At 38.0% G+C, this 17,895-nt stretch overlaps 1 non-coding gene across 1 annotated transcript; it reads left to right on the top strand.

Moving 5' to 3' along the window:
* The first annotated feature begins 16,046 nt into the window (after positions 1 to 16,046).
* On the top strand, positions 16,047 to 16,190 carry LOC115871583. The gene has a single exon (XR_004047367.1). It is a non-coding gene; the product is annotated as a small nucleolar RNA SNORA48 (small nucleolar RNA).
* Positions 16,191 to 17,895: the final 1,705 nt, after the last annotated feature.

Below are 17,895 nucleotides of genomic sequence, written 5' to 3'. Positions count from 1 at the left end.
CTGCTTGGTAGAGTAGAAAGTCAGCAAAAAGGACGAAGGCACTCCATCATATGGACTGATATAGTGGCTGCAACAATGGGCTCAAACTCAACAACTGTGATGTTGGTGCAAGACCAGCTAGTGTTTCCTACTGTTGTACACGGGGTCTCTGTGAGTTGGATGCTACTTGGCAGTTAACCACAACATGGACCTGGCACTGTTCCCACCACTTATCTCTCAGTTTGTATTACTGTGGAGGGTTGTATGATGCTATACTGCGAGAAGCCATCCCACATAGAATTCAAAAACCAGCAGGTCGTGCATGGTAAACAGGTTTCAGTGATGCTTCTAGACTAAAAGAAGCCTGCGAAGAAGGAAGAGCTGGGCCACTTTTGAGGGGAAAAAACACTAAAAACTTTATGAATAGCAGCAGACCATTATCTTATATAACACCAGAAGATAAACCCCTCAGGCTAGAATGTACTCAAAATAAGACTAGGTAATAGATGTCTCCTCAATATAGTCAACCTTTATGGTGTGGATGGAATAAAGCTTTGGAGATCTTAATTTGCTGATGGGATATGATTCAAAATGAGAAAGAAGAACACATAGAGGAAGGATCAGGAGTTGGAAAAAGCTGGCGTTAGTGGTATAAAAAACACACTACAGAACTTTGCAAGATCCACTACTTCTACTTCACAAAACTTTTTCAACAACATAAATGGTGACTATACATATAGACCTCCACAGAAAACCAAAACTCAAACCGAAACTCATTATCATCCAGTCAATTCTGACTCATAGTGACCCTACAGGACAAGGTAGAACTGCCCCCTGTAAGTTTTTGAGACTATAATGAATTCTTTACAAGGACAGATAGCCTCATCTTTCTTGAGACTAGATGAAATACACAGGACTTACAGGAATTAAACTGACTACACAAAGGACAATGAAGAACTTCATTATCATGAGCTAAAACAAATCCAGAGGCAACTGCTTATGCATAAGTCCAGATTCAACCTGAAAAACAATTCTTAAAGTCCACAAGAGCCAAAATGACCTTGAGTGCCTCTCATTTGAATTTAGTGTATTCCATTAACATATTTGACACATTAAACTCTAATGACCAAAGATGAGAAAAGATATGAAGACATCATACATGAAGAAATTACAATGTCATTTAAAAGACAAGAAAGAAAGAAAAGGCCAAAGTTGATGTCAGAAAAAACTCCAAAGCTTTCTCAAATATAGTCGATAAAACGAATGTAAGCGATGATGAAACAAAAGAACTGAACAGAAAAATTTTAAAGGGGACTCAAGAAGACAAATTAAAGCATTATAAAGAAATGTGCATGTGGTCCCCTCTGTGGACTGGCTGCTCTAATTGGGATGATGGTCCTCAAGGCCTGGGGGGCCAGGATGTGCTCCACTCTCTCCTCCTCCCCTTTCATCTGCTCCCGTGTGCTCTGATCAGATATGTCCCTCTCCCGGAGTAGCAGATTCAATGCTGTCCTTTGAAATAAATTCTTCTGGGGGGAGAGACAGGTGTCCACTTAGTATTTGGGACTTCAGTTTTATCTTCAGTATATCCCACTTGTCAATTTGTGCCTCCTCTGTGTGTGTGTCCTTCCCTATTCCTGATAGCCTATGTATTCCCTGTGCCAAAGTTCTCAAGTTGGTCCCAATTCCCTCATTGATGGCCCTAATCATTTGGGGTTTAACTTCAAGATATGTGATCCACCTTGAGATTATTCTTGTGCATGCAGTGAGATAAGGGTCTTGTTTCACTTTTCTGCAAAGACCTGGAGTTTGAAAACCAAACGGAAAGAACATGCACAGCAAAGCTCAAGATGAAAGAACTGAAGAAAAAAGTCAAACCTGGATCTGCATTATTGAAGGATTACATGATTAAGTTATCAAATAATGCAAGAATCATCAAAATGCTATGAAAGAAATACACAGAGGCACTAATGAAAATAATTGTTTGACAACCAACCATTTAAAGAGGGAGCATATGATAGCCCTAAAAAGCAGCGATGAACACATGAAGCACATTGTCTCAAGGGAAGAGTTGGAGGAAATTATGCTAAGTGAAGTTATCCAAGCACAAAGGGAGAAGTATAACATGAGTCCACTGAGGTACGTACAATGGGCATAGAAGAGAGGTACTTAATGCACAAATCTCAACTGAGGGATGCATATGGCAGCCAACTCAAAAGAAGGGGAAAAGAGATTGGGGGGGGCAAAAAATCGAGGGTGATAAGGGAAAGGGGCACTAATAAGCCCACAGGGAGGGAATGATCTATGTCTCCACAAGAAGTGAGAGAGGGACAAGACTCCATGCCAAGCCTTGAAGGTAATACCCTGGCAAGGAGCAGTGAACTAACAGAGAGGGCAGGGATGGGCCCAAGCTGAGCTATGTTGACCCCCCTCCCCAGAAGAAGGTAATACAGAGGACAGTACTGAAAATGCAGCCCAGAGAGAGTGGCGGGTCTGTCCAGATCTCACAGGTGCAAACCAAGAGGGAAAGTGAGATTGGACCTCATCGTGACCCACCAACTCCCGGGATGATATCCCTGCTTAGAGCAGCCAGTGCACAGAGAGGATCCTCACTGACCCATAGCACTACAAAGGACAGCACTAGAGACACTGGCTGGAAAGTCTGCCCAGTTTGCCCCATGCACAGTGGGGTGAAACGGGAAGGGAGTGTGACAGTGTAGCAAGGGAAGCAAAGTAACCAAGTCCCTGAGGAATCCTGAAAACAGAACTCTGACTTGGGGCACAGGGCTTGGCACCTCTTCAGACTTGATGGGAAAGCATACAAAAGGGTCAGCAGACAGACCTGGAACTATCTATTGTGTTTTTTTCTATTTTCTTTTTGCTTGCTTGTTTGTTTTCCTTTTTCTTTCACCCTATGTCTATCTATAAAAGATAGGGCAAACAATCCCAAGGAAACTGGATGGTGGCTCTGGGGGACATTGGAGAGGAGGGGGTGGGGAGAGGGAGTGGGGAGCCACCAAACTCTGGGATAAGGGAACAACAAGAGATCATCCAAAATGGATGGCAAGGAGGGCATATAATGCCTGGTGGGGTTTGAACAAATGCAATGTATCTAAGAGGAATTACTGAAAGCTGAATGGAGGGTGGGCATGAGAGTGGATAGGAGGAAGGTGAAAGGAAATCTAGGAAAGAAGTAGGAGCCACAACCTATTTATAGAGGTATAGCTATAGGCATGTATACATGTAAATATGTTAATTTATAATGAAAGGGATGGAGGCTGATGTACATATATTTATATGTTACGTATTAACATAGCAGACAAACTTTGGGTCTCTACTCAAGGTCTCCTTTAGCACAAAAACACTTTGTTATAGTCATCTGTCAGTCTTTGATACTTAATAATATGTCACTCTTTGCTACTCATCTTCCCTACAGAATCGCTATAGACACAATGGGTGCAGTTGGTGCCCAGTTACCAAAATATGTAGTGCCTGGGGTTTAAAGGCTTGAAGTTAAACAAGCAGCCATCCAGCAGGGAAGCAAATAAGCTCACATGGAAGAAGCACACCAGCCTGTGTGATCAAAAGGTGTTGGCAGGATCAGGTATCAGGTTTCAAAAGATCCAAAACAATTACATCGATGCAAATGAGAGAGGTTGGAGTGGAGACCCAAAGCCCATCTGTAGACAATTGGACATCCCTCCACAGAAGGGTTAAAAGGAAGGAACAATTCAACCAGGGTGCAGTACAGCACCGATGAAACACATCATTCCTCTAGTTCCTGAATACTGGCTATCCCCAACCACCATGACTCTGTTTCCTACCTTACAATCTGGCTAGAATCGAGTATACATGTTGGTAAAGATAAGAACTCTGGACACACTGAAGTCAGGAGAGATAAATCCCTCAAGAACAGCAGTGAGAGCAGTGATATCATGAGGGTAAGGGGATTGTGGGGTGGTGGGATGGGGAGAAAGGGGGAACCCATCACAAGGTTGGATATATATCCCCCCAGGGGGACAAAATAACAAACAGTTGATTGGAGGTAGACAACGGACAGTTTAAGAAATGAAAGAACAATAATAATATAATTAATCAAGGTTTCAGGAGGGTGGGAGGGTGGGTGGGAGGAAAAAAAGAGGAACTGATACCAAGGGCTCAACTAGAAAGAAATTGTTTTGGAAATATTGATTGCAACATATGTACAAGTATGCTTAATATCACTGAATGATAATCTAAAAGCCCCCCTGATGTAGTTAGCTTATTGTGCAAACCTGGCCGATAAACACATGTGGGGTTAGTTGAAGGGTGGAGAGATAAATGACTTAGTGAGCCTTGCCTTTCAAGTTCTCAGGTCTATTGCTTTGTGATGGTCCGACCAGGGTGCAGCTGCCTTAGCAGTTCTCTGCTTCAGCTTGCAAGGCTCACTTCCTGCAAGACATCCCTGAGGAGAACCCACATGGACCTACCCCAATGCAGCCCTGGGTGCTAGAGCAGCCATGTGGAGACCCCTGCCAGCGCTGAGATGATTACACATTCACTGACTCGGCTTTCTTCCTGCAGTCGGCATCATTGCATCTGTTTTGTGAGATGCAATGGAGGAGGACTTTGTGGATTGGTGTTGGACATATGGGTTAATGGGTTAATGTTGGACTTGTGGGCTTGGGCGGCACTGGGTTGGGATATTTTCTTGATGCTCACTTAACCTTTATATAAAACTCTATCTTATACATGAATTTCTGTGGATTTGTTTCTCTAAGGCACCCAGACTAACACCCCGCCCCCACTCCCAATAAAATGAGTTTTTTAAAAAAGAGAGTGGTAGCATATGATCAGGAACTGATAATGTTGAAGAAGTCCAAGCTTCTCTGAAGGTATTAGCAAAATACAGGGATGCAGGAACTGACAGAATATTAACTGTCAACAAAGTTTTAAGCTGATGTAGTAATGGAAGCATTCACTTGTCTATAGCAAGAAATCTGTAAAAAGCTACCTGGCCACCTGATGGGAAGAGTTCAATATTTGGAATGTATCTACAGACAGGTGATCCAAAAATGGGGAGATTATCCTACAATATCATTAATGTCATATACAACTCTTTTTCTGAGGATAATTTTAAATGGCTGCAGCAGCACCTTGACAGGAAACTATCAGTTATTCAAGCCTGACTCATCAGAGAATATGGAACAGGGGATATCACTGCTGATGTCAGATGATTTGTGGCTGAAAAAAGACACTACCAGAAAGATGTTTACTTGTGTTTTACTGACTATGCAAAGACATTTGATTGTGTGGATCATAATAAACAATGAAGAACCTAGTCAGATATTAAAATGTGCTCATTTGGAACCTGTACACAAACCAAGAAACAGTTGCTTAAACAGAACAAAGGGATACTGCATTATTTAAAATCACAAAAGGTGTACAATGGTGTTGTATCCTGTATGCTGAGCAAATAATCTGAGGAGTTGGACTATGTGGGAGAAGTCTCATCAATAACCTTCAGCATGTCTGCTGGGAGCAAAAAGGACTTAAAGCACTTACTAATGAAATAAAAGACTACAGTCTTCATTGTGGATCACAACTCAATGTAAAGAAAGCAAATTCTTACAACAGGACCAACACATGCCACGATAAATGGAGAAAAAAATTGAAGTTCTGAATAACAGCAACTATTCTGATTCTTCACATGTTTGGACTACTTTATTCCTCATAACAAATGTGTTAACTATAATTTTCCCCATTTTTAGATAAAGAAACTGAGGGGCAGAGAAGTAATTACACAAGATCATACATGCACCAACAGTTAAGATTTGAACCCATTCACTTTGGCCCCACACTTCACACTTCACTCTTCCATGGCTGACAATACCATCAACTATTTAACTATTTCACTACTGATAGATATTTGGGGTGTTTCCAATGTTTTACTACTATTATGCTGCTACAAACATTCTTATGGATAGAGGATTATGCATGTATGCTATTATTTCTGAAAATAAACCCTAGAAATGTAGGGGGGAAAAACTACTTCACCAAATTCAAGTCATTTAATTTGCAATTTGATAGGTAAAATGGATCTTATTATTGCTATAATGTTTCTGTTAAAAGTAGTGAATTTGGGGATAGTCTAAATAATTATAAACGATGGTATATATTTTCTGGGGGCCCTGGTGGAATAGATTTTTGGGTTTTTTTGCTTCTTTTGTTTTGTTTTCTATGTAACTGCCAACATTTGTTATGAGGAATAAAGTAGTCCAAATATGTAAAGAATCAGAATAGTTGCTGTTATTAAGAACTTCAATTTTTTTCTCCATTTATCATGGCATGTGTTGGTCCTGTTGTAAGAATTTGCTTTCTTTGATAGCACCCATTGCTCTGTGTGAGAAAGAAGAGGCTTTCAATTCCTGTAAAGAGTTACAGTCTCAGAAAACCACAGGGGTTCCTACCATGTCCTTTAGGGCTGCTCTAAGTTGGAATTGATTAGATAGCAATGAGAATGAGTGAGTGAGATATATTTTCTGTAATTTCTGGTACATAGCGTTTCTGATTTTTCCATTAAGTGGACTGAACATCTTATGGTTTTTTCATTTGTAGAAATTATGTATAAAACTGTGTTTGTTTTGTAGGGATGCTGTGGCATATCACCACAAACTTTGAGTCTTAAAACAACAGAAATATATATGCAAATGAAGGTTCTTATGGGAGGAGTCCTTTTTGCCCCATCAGCTTCTGGTAATTTTAGGTGGTGCTTGGCTTATAACAGCATAACCCCAATCACTGTTTCCATCTTTACATCACTGTCTCTTGTGCCTCTTGTCTATGTATGTTCCTGTTTTGGATCTCATCAGACATTTTCCATTGGGTTACATTTGCAAAATTCCTTACTCCAAATGAGACTGCATTCTGAGGTGCTGGATGTATACAACTTTTGGAGAGGCCACTATCCAAACTACTATCATTAGTGATTCTATAAACTATACTTCAGTAATATACATATTAATAAAATATTTTTCATAATGTCATATTTTAATATGTATAAAGGGAATATTTATTATATCCATTCTATTTTCCATTAATTTTACATGAAAAAATCTAACACAATTATCACTGCCACCTTGAAACTGATCTGCCACTTACTACGATGCATTACAGTGGCTGGGAAGGAATATGATGGTAAAGGAAACAGAACATTTACTTTCTAAAAGGAAATAAGCCCACCTTAATTAATTCAAGATACTACATGATTTTGGCTAAGATGACAAAGTGTCTATGTCCTCATACTCCTTCCAAAAACTACACAAGAATATCACAGTATCAGTAATGAGAGTTTATTTCTTCTGAATGCTGTGGTTATGCCTACAGACAATAATTACTTCCTCTCTTTGCATTTGCCTTAAAGTTCTATTGTCCTTCAAAGTGCTCATATCCAGTCAAGGCTCTTGATATCAATGGCACTTAAAGAGGACTTATAAAGCATAGTTAATTTACCTGCCCTATACTTCCATGTTAAATGTCATTCCGGCCAGTAGTAACAGGTAAAATAAAAACAAATCAAATGTCATAAACAAAAATATATAAAACAAAAACAGTGAAGTTATTTCACCAATAAATTATAGGAAGCCTAAAATGTTTATAATTGGACTTTGTTTCCCTATAGCACCCACTTCCCTGTTTTCATTACAAAAAAAATTGAAGATATTTCTATTGTACATTGTCTCAAATTCAATAGACACACAAATAGTGAAATTTAAAATCAAGAGTCACAGATGATGGATTTTCATAAAGCTGAATGTGAAGCATCTCATCTCAGGACAATGGCTTTACATTAACATACACAAATTTAATAGCAACATATTTGAACTGCAAAAAAGCCATAATTGTGGGTATAATATATGCAAAATTACCTATATTTTATCAATACACAGTAACTTTTTTCTAGTCAAGAGAGATTAATGTTTATTTATTTATTGGTATAATGTAATTCACAATTAAAAACCTAATTCTAATGCAGTCAACAGTTTAATGGTATTGGTTATCATACAGCCATCAGCCAAACAAGAATGCAATATTCACAAAAGTTTCAAAAGGAAATCATAAGGGAAAGTAAAAACCAAATAAAGAAACACAAAACTCATCACAAGTCTTAGAAAAGGGGCACAAGCAGAAACACACACACACACACACACACACACACACACGTGCACGCGCACACGGAAAATGAACTCAACCAATGGCAGGTCTCCTAACGAAAGCAGGCTAATTTAATATCCAAGACTTTTGGTCAATAAGCAGAGTTTCCACACAAAGGTTAAATGAACCTCACTATCTTACCACATCTTGAAATTATTATTTAGATCTCCAGCAAGTGTCTGATTTAGTTTCAGGTAAGTTCCATTATTACAGACCTTCTAATCCACAGAAATTTATATGGGGTAAAACACAGATTTTATCATCAATGATAACATTTAAAGAAATAGTTCATAATTGTGCTATGAAGTATTGATCATAAATGAAAAATATACATTTCAAATGATAATCCCCAAAATATCCATGACCTAATTCCTTTTCTCTCCTAGGTAAATTCCAAAATAGGGTTCTTCTTTGAAAGAACAAAAGTTGTTCACAAATTCCAAATTCCCAGATGTTAGTGAAAGAAACAGATTTTTCCTTTCAATGTTTCCATAATTTTGATTGGCTCCAGGGAAATCATCCGGTTTTGGCATGAACTTTTCTAACCCCAACAGGTTATTATGATTTGTTTGTGTTTCATTGGCTCAACGATGATTATACTTTTGGCACATGTTAGGATGCATTTGTCTTTTTGGATTAGTTAATTTACCATAGTATACCATTCATATAGATGAAGGAGCTTTAATGAAGTTTGTGGACAAATGGAATTAAAAGAGGATGCAATGTTTCCACAAAATAAAAAAAAAACATTTTATTGGCACTTCAACTACATATCATAAAATCCAATGGCTCAACCTTATCAAGAAGGGTTATACAATCTTTACCACAATCAATTTTAGAATATTTTCTTGTGCCCTGTACTCATTGCTATCCATGTAATTTTTTCAAATTTGTCAAAAATGTGCACAACAAAACATTCCCCAATTCCACAACTGCTACATATATAAGTCAGTGCCATTGATTATACTCTTCATGTTGTACATCCATTATTGTTATACTTCTCCAAATTGTTCCACCACCACAAAATGAGCTCAATGACCCCTAAGAAAAAACTCTACCTTCTTCTGCCGTGGTAACCAAGTTTAGTTTCTTTTTTTTTTTTCTATAATAGCCCAAATTACTCAACTCAAAATAGGGTAAATAAATTATTATTATAAAATCACATCACTGATTACTATCATATTTTGTTTCAAATTATGTTCAAATTGAACTCACCAAGTATTATACTTCAAGATATAAATGTGAGGTACCAGTCATGCTTATGATAATGTAAAGATAAAGAAATAAAATACAGAGAAATACATCATAGGGACAGCACAGTGAAAAGCGTAGCATTTGAATATTCTTCTTGTGTTTTGTTTTTCATATCCTATTCCCTGTTGATTTTAAAAGAAGTTAACTCCATTCATAAGAGGCAGGAACTCTAGGAAATAGGTCATTTGTTAGAGTTGGTGCCTTTTGGTCAGTTATGACTCAGTGAATACAGCAGAATAGAGCACTGCCTTTTCCTGTGAAATCATCACAATTGTTATGCTTGAACCCATTGTTGTAGCCACTATGACAATTTATCTATCCAGGATCTTCCTCTTATCACTGACCCTCTCCATTACCAACCTTGATATCTTTTTCCAGGGACTAGTACCTCCTGACAAAGTCTCGCTATCATCCTCTCTTTTCTCCAAGACGGATATGTTGGTTCTATTGCTAGTCCATGGTACTTTCAATGTTCTTTGTCAACATTATAATTCAAATACATAGACTTTTCTGCAGTCTTCCTTATTCATTGTGCAGCTTTTACGTGCATATGAAGTGACTGAAAATATCATACGTTGGATTGGGAGAACTTTAAGTTTTAAAATTGTCATCTTGGCACTTCAATAATGTAAAGAAGTCATGTGCAGCTGATGTGCCCAGCATACTAAGGCTTTGATTTCTTGTCTACTGGTTTTATGAGTGTTGATTGTAAATCCAAGCAAAGTGAAATTCCTGACAACTTCAATCTTTTTTCTGTTTGTCGTATTGTCTATTTGTTACAGTTGTGAGGATTTCGGCTTTCTTTTTATTTTATTTTACTTATTTATATTTTGCCTGCCTGCTTTTTTTGTAAATCATTTTATCATAATCCTCCCCCATGAACCCTTGATAATTTATAACTTATTATTATTTTGTCATATCTTACACCGTCCAGCATTGCCCTTCACCCAGTTCTCTGCTGTTCTTTACATTGAGTTCTAATCCTAATTGCAGGCTATAGCCCTTGATCTTCATCAGTGAGTGTTTTAGGTCTTCTTTGCTTTCAGCAAGCATGTTTGTGTCATCTGCATATTGAATGTTGTTAATAAGCCTTATTCTAATCCTAGTGCCACATTTTCCTCATATAGTCTAGTTTCTTGAATTATTTGTGCAGCATACAAATTGATTAAGTATGCTGAAAGGATACAACCCTGATTTTAATCAGGCAGTATTTTCTTGTTCTGTTCAAACAACTACTTCATGGTCTATGCACAGGTTATACACAAGCACAATAAAGTGATCTGGAATTCCCTTGGTTGGCCATGTTATCCATAGTTTTTTATGATCCACACAATCATATGCCTTTACATAGTCAATAAAACACAAGTAAATATCTTTCTGGTAGTCTCTGCTTTCAGCCAGCATCCTTACGATATCAGCAAATATATCCCATGTTACATGTTCTCTTTGTAATCTTGCTTGAATTTCTGGCAGCGTTTGAACTATATACTGTTGTAAGGATTTTTAAATACATCCTGAAAATTTTACTTGCTTGTAATATTAATGCTTGTGTTAGTCTGGGTAGACTAGAGAAGAAATTCATAAACGCGCATATGTATAGGAAAGAGTTTTATATACAAGAGGAATTGAACATTTAGAAAACATCTCAGCCCAGTTCACATCAAGTCCATTCAGTCCGATATTAGCCCATATGTCCAATACCAATCTATAAATTCTTTTTCTGATTCACAAAATACATGCAATGATGCCGAATGCAGGATTATCACAGGCCCGTGGGTAGAAATTCTTTGGATCCAGTGGTGTTGCAAGCCTCTCGGCACTGGCAGGGGTCTCCACTTGGCTTCTCTAGCACACAGGCTGCATCAGGGTAGGTCCATGTGGCTTCTCCTCAGGGATGTCTCAGAGGGAGTCAGCGAAGAGAAAGTCTCTCCTGCCTCCAAGGAGGAAATCCTGGATTTCCCAGAATTCTCAGAAGGCCATGCCCACACAGAGGCCTCATGGGCTATACAATGATTGACAAGCTAGACTCCACCCCTTCACTCCCAATCCTCAAATTGACACCAGATTAGGTAACTACCACAATGCTACTGTAAGATAATTTTGCCATTCTGTTGATATTGATTTCTTCCAGTCCATTTTCCAGGTAGCTATCTTCCAAATTTCTTAACCTAGACTAATGAATGCTTCCAATAATACATAACTTTAAAAAAATATTTCAAGTGGTATTCTCAGTTCCTGGATTCAAGTGTTTTGCAAATGTCTTCAGTGCAGCTTGGACTTTTTCCTTCAATATCATCAGTTCCTGATCACATGCTATCTCTTGAAATTTTGGGGGTTGTTGTTGCAGTGGCTCTGTATTCCTGTATTCTTTTGATACTTGCCACGTCATTTAATATTTTAACCATACAATCATTCAACAGTGCAGATCCCAGTTTGACTTTTTTTCTTCAGTTCTTTCACCTGGATATTTGCTGTGCATGTTCTTCTCTTTTGGTTTTCAAACTCCAGGTCTTTGTCTTCTTGAGTTACCGTTTGGCGTTTTCTGTTCAGCTCTATTGCTTCATTTCTGACATTCATTTTAGTTCAAGAGAGATTTTCTGAGATTTTTTCATTATTATTTTTAGGACATGTACTTTGGTTTTTTCTTCATTTCCTGTCTTCAAAATGACCTTTAGCTTTGGTCATGTGTGATATTCTTCATGTCATCTGACAATTTTTCTGATCCTAGGTCATAAGTTTTCAATATGCCAAATATGTTTTTGAGATGATTTCTAAATTCAGTTGGGATATATAATTCAAGAGCATATTTTGGATCTCATGAACTTGTATTAACTTTCTTTAGCTTAAACTTGAATTTGCACATTATTAGTTGATTTCCTGTTCTACAATTGGTCACTCACATGGTTTTGGTTGTGATATTTAACTTCTCCATCATCTCTTCCTATGGTTGTTATGCGTTCTCAAGTCAGTTGCAACCCCATAGCAACCCTATGTACAGCAAATGAAAACACTGCCAAGTTCTGTGCCATCCTCACAATGTTCTATGTTTGACCTTATTGCTGCAGCCACTATGTCCATCCATCTTGCCAAAGGTCTTCCTCTTTTTTGAAGCCCCTCTAGTTTACCAAGCAGGGTGTTCTACTCCAGGGACTTGCCTCTCCTGATAATATGTCCAAAGTATTTGTGAAAGATGAAGTATTACCATTCTTGCTTCTAAAGAGCAATCTGGCTGTACTTCCAAGATAGATATGTTTTTGTTTTCCTTTGGCAGTCCATGGTACTTTCAGTATTCTTCATCAACACTACAATGAAAAGGCATCAATTCTTTTTTTAAAAAAATACTTTTAGTGGGGGCTCTTACATCTCTTATCACAATCCATACATTCCTCCAGTGTGTCAAGCACATTTGCACATATGCCGCCATCATCATTTTCAAAGCATTCTCTTCCCACTTGAGTCCCTGATATCAGCTCTCCATTTCTTCCTCCTCCCTCTCTGCCCACCTTCCCTCACAATCCCTTGATAACTTATAGATTATTATTTCCACATCTTACACTATCTTCTGTCACCCCTCAGCCACTTTTCCATCATTTGTTCCCCTGGGAGGGGGTTCTAGTTGATCTTGTGATCATTTCCCCTTTTCTCCCCCTCCCCTCCCCTAATCCTCCTGGTATCTCTACTCTTCCTTATTGACCCTGAGGAGTTTATCTATCCTGGATTCCCTGTGTTGCGGGCTCTTATCTGTAGCAGTGTGCATGCTCTGGTCTAATCTGGTTTGTAAGGTAGAATTGAGGTCATGATAGTGGGGTGAAGGAAGCACCAAAGAACTAGAGGAAAGTTGTGTGTTACATCAGTGCAATACTACGCCCTGACTGGCTCATATCTTCCCTGTGAGTCCTCTGTGAGGGGATGTCCAATTGTCTAGAGATGGGCCATCTAGCTATTCAGTAACAAAATCCAAATGGAAGAAGCACACCAACCTGTGTGATCATGAGGTATCGATGGGATCAGGTATCAGGTATCTAAGACCCATAACAAAATCATAACCAATGTGAATGGTGGGGGGGGGGCATGGAATGGAGACCCAATTTTTCTTTTCTCTCCCTTATGCAATGTCTAACTTTCACATACATACGATAAGACTGAAAATTCCATGGCTTGGTTAAGGCGGACATTAGTCTTTATAGTAATATGCTTGATTTTCAACACTTCAAAGAGGTCTTATGCAGACGATTGCTCCAATGTTTTATCTCTTGACTGCTATTTTCATGAGCATTGATCCAAGAAAGATCAAATCCTTGACAATTTCAATATTTTCTCCATTTATCATGATATTTCCTTTTGGTTCTGTTGTGAAGATTTTGTCTCGTCTATCAATGCACTGTACTGTGGTGACTTGCATGCTGCTGTGATGCTGGAAGCTATGTCATTAGTATTTCCAATACCAACAGAGCCACCTCGTCACATCAGAGTTTCCAGACTAATAAACGATTATGAAGATAAAATAGACTATCCCCTTCAGAAGAATTAGCCTTTGAAACTTTATGGATAGCATGTATTACCATGGATATAGTCAATTTGAGCCTTATATATTCCAATTGGTAAGGTTCACCTGCACAATTGTTTAAATGAATGTTTAGCTCCTGAAAGTGTATTTGCAATAAATAAAAAAAACTGTCTCGCAGAACTCTATCATGTGATCTCCATCTTTGTTTCTGTCATCAAGCCCATCTTTTCCAAATATCCACCTCTTTTTTTTCTCTCCAAATTTGCATTTCAATAAACAGTAATTATCAATGCAATTCTATTGCATATTTGATCAAGTTTAGACTAAAGAACTTAGTGGAATTCTGTAATTTCCTTTATGATTGGTATTTAAATTTGAATTACTTAATTAATTGGTCTTACTTGTAGGTATATAGATATCTGTTGCAGAAAGCCTTGTACTCCAAGACATAACTTTAAATAATCTTTTTACACCGAATGTGGTGTTATTCCTTTTGAATTTTTCATGCCTGAGATAGTGAATCATATGATGTTCAATTCAAAGTTGCCAATACCGGTCCATTCCTCCCATTAATTCCTGGTATGTTGATCTTTATGTGTTCCATTTCATTTTCAAGGACAATTTTCCATGGTTCACATTCTGTACACTCCATGCTGTAATTATTGAGAGTTTGTAGCTTCTTCTCATTTTGAGTCAGGCCCCATCAGCAGGTGAAGTTCTGAAAGCTTGGCACTGCCTAATGCACTAAGCTTGACTCTACTTTGGCTTCTCCATTTGTATTTTCCATGTTTCCAACCTGAAGGACTAATCCTTTTGTTCTATATCAGACAAAGTTCCATTGCTATGCATAACAATTTCAATGGCTGATCGCCATATGTGATCAGTATTTGAAATACTGTTGGCATTGTGTCCAGCAACACAGCTCCATGTAAGCCACCACAGTAAGACAAACTGGCAGACATGTGGGGAAAATAAGTCATAGCTTAAATAATATTGAAAATATTTGTTTAGTCTAAACAACTATAGGCCATTTTGTCATTCTCAAGAGAATATCGTCTTGTATGTGTTTAATTTTCAAAATGTATTTATCAACATATCAGTTAAAGTGGGTTTTTCCAACTCTTTCTTTTTCTTTGTAGGAAGTGTTTCCAAACATATTTTACTTAAATAAATCCTCCATTAGGAAATTAAGGATTCATAGAAAGAAGGCTGTATAAGTATATATACCCAATTTTATCTATGCAGCACACCAACTTTACCCACTGAAAACATGAAACTTTTTCTATCAAAGTTCCCCAAAAAGACCTTTCAAAGTCTCATAATGCTGTATCTCTTTCAGTTTGTTTGATTCTCCACAACTTTATCAATGGCTGCCTTATTGCATCATCTCCATAAATTTTAACTAGTTGAAAACCACATAAAATCATTCATATTGTTTGCCATAAATTTTCATAATTTTATAAATTATAAATTTCATCAATTTTCTTTAGATCACTCATAAGCCCCTTACTAGAATAAATTTAAGCATAATAGGAGAGGTTTTTTCCCTATTTGCATTCTTTTTCAACCTGAATCAGACAGTGCCACCACGTTCTTCAGCTTTCTTTTTCCACTATATAATGACTTTATAAGTCCTGACTTTTTTTTAATTACCTCCCCCAAAGATGAGTTTCAAGAGATTGCTAATAATTATGGAATAATTCTTCCCATTTAGATTCTTTACCAGAAGATCAAATGACTTCTCTGTGAAATGCATGTACACATTCTCAGTGGGGACATGATGAACTCCAATTAAGGTTGTGAAGATTTTTCCAAACTTATTTGACTTACTGCATCCATAGTTAGTGATTTGTACTGTCTGTCTCAATATAATGAGAGTAACCACAGCCACTTGCTTTTCATTGTCAAGAGATTGTTGTCAGATTCCTATTGCATACCGTTCTTGATTTGTGCCTCAATTTTGGATGTTTTAGCTATAAATATATCACATACCTTTCCTGTAGTGACAGTTTCCAAGCACACTATTACCTCCTCTGATTTTTCCTGTAATTCTTCCAAAGTAGAAGCTGTGCTAGGACTAGGGCAGATCAGAGATTGAAGATACAATAACATTGACCCCTGGCTATGGGCAAAGAGACAGCTGATTGGTGGTGGTGCTGTTATATCAGTCAGGGACAGAGCCAACTCAAAGTCCTTTGTTCATCCTATCTTGATGCCTGGATTGTGGCCAGAGCTGTTTCATGCCTAGGGAACATTTTAAAAGGTTGTCATACACATGTTGCCAATTTAAGTATCCTCATGTTCTCAGAGGAATTTTTATTCATCTCATGAAGGTTAGCGTCTTCCGAGTAACATAATTTGAAGGGGTGAGGGGATATGTCCATAATAGAAACTTGCCAACAATATGAATGATTTAATGTGGTTTTCAACTAGTTAAAACAACTAAAGTTAGTGCACTTAAATCTTTACCAAAAAAAAGAAGATACAACAACATTGAACAGAGGTCAGGAAATACAGGACCAAGTGAGCTCACTAGAGCACAAATAGTACAGGCAAGAGTGACAAGGCCCACAGCCCATGCGCACACATCACCTTGCATAGGATCATGGTCTATACCACCTTCCAACACATCTTGAGATAGACAGAGTCACCAACAAATCTAGTGCTTCTTCCTGAAATTTGTTTAAATGGGGCCATATTCCAATATTCTGTAAACATTTTCTTTGTGGCCATTTTGTCACATTTACGCATATTGACATCGATTCAGGAGTTCTGATGGCCTAGTGGGCTAAGTGTTGAATTGGGAACCAAAGTTTTCCAGTTGGAGGCCACAAAGAGGAAGCAGTATGTTTACACAAAGATTTACAACCTCGAAAACTCTATGGAGCAGTTCTACTCTGTCTATAAGATAAATCTGAGTCAGAACTTACTCAATGGCAATGTATGGCTCACAATAGATTGTTTTTACATAAATTATCTTCATAGAAGTTGCGTCTATCTGGAATCTTCATTCACCCTTCAATAAAGTAATATTGCAGATATAACTATCTGAATTCCCCTGGACTGAATGTAATGACCAGAGCTGGTAAAATCATTTTAAAACAGTTTACCCTTTTAAGTTTGTTTCTGCAGAACTCAGAATGAAACAGGAGAAGATATTGATTATGCTCCTGGGAGCATTACATTGATTGTGTACACTCTTGGAGCACAAATGAAAGAATTCATTCTATAGCATACCAAACTCCAAAGACAATGTCATCATTATCATTTGTCAAGAAATTTATGTGTGTATCTCTGTAAAAGCAGTCCCAAGGAACATTTCGCAAGTATTGGCTGATACTTGAGGCATAGGCAAGGGACTAAACTACAGACAATGCAATTCCTTGAGGAGTGTGGGAACGTACCAGAATTAAGTATTTAATTCAGATGCTGAGAAATGCTAGCACTTTATTATGGAATTACATTGGTAAACAAAATATCTTGCTGCAGTAGTCTGGAAAGTGCTCTCAGATTAGATGACACACCCCCATCCCCACCCACCAAGAAGCCTTTTCTGACCTTCCCAGACCTCTCTGTGTACAAAGGGACTTCATTTGCCTCTCAGGAAAGCCTGTGTTTTTGTTTTCTCAATGACAGCCTTTACTTCGGGAGCCCTGCTGGTGTAGTGGTTATGCATTGGGCTGTGATCCGCATGATAAGGAGTTTGAAATCACTTGCAGCTACTCGAGAGAAAGACTGGGCTTTCTACTCCTGTAAACAGTTACAGTCTCAGAAACCCACAGCGGGTCGCTGTGATCAGTATTGACTCGATGGCAGTGAGTTTGCTTTGGAGTCTTTCCTTTAATTCATCAAAACTGTTTCCAGGATATTAGAAGCTCTGTACAAACATGGCTCTGTATTATTCCCCCACTATACCCCTAGCATTTAACAGTTTCTGGCCCCTGTTGGCATTCAATAAATCA

This window comes from Echinops telfairi, unplaced genomic scaffold, assembly GCF_000313985.2.
Source record: "Echinops telfairi isolate 266 unplaced genomic scaffold, ASM31398v2 ScPeMD7_6080;HRSCAF=6971, whole genome shotgun sequence".
Classification (NCBI taxonomy): Eukaryota; Metazoa; Chordata; class Mammalia; order Afrosoricida; family Tenrecidae; genus Echinops; species Echinops telfairi.
Note: the sequence above shows the minus strand (reverse complement) of the source record. Positions and strands in the feature narration are given on the sequence as shown.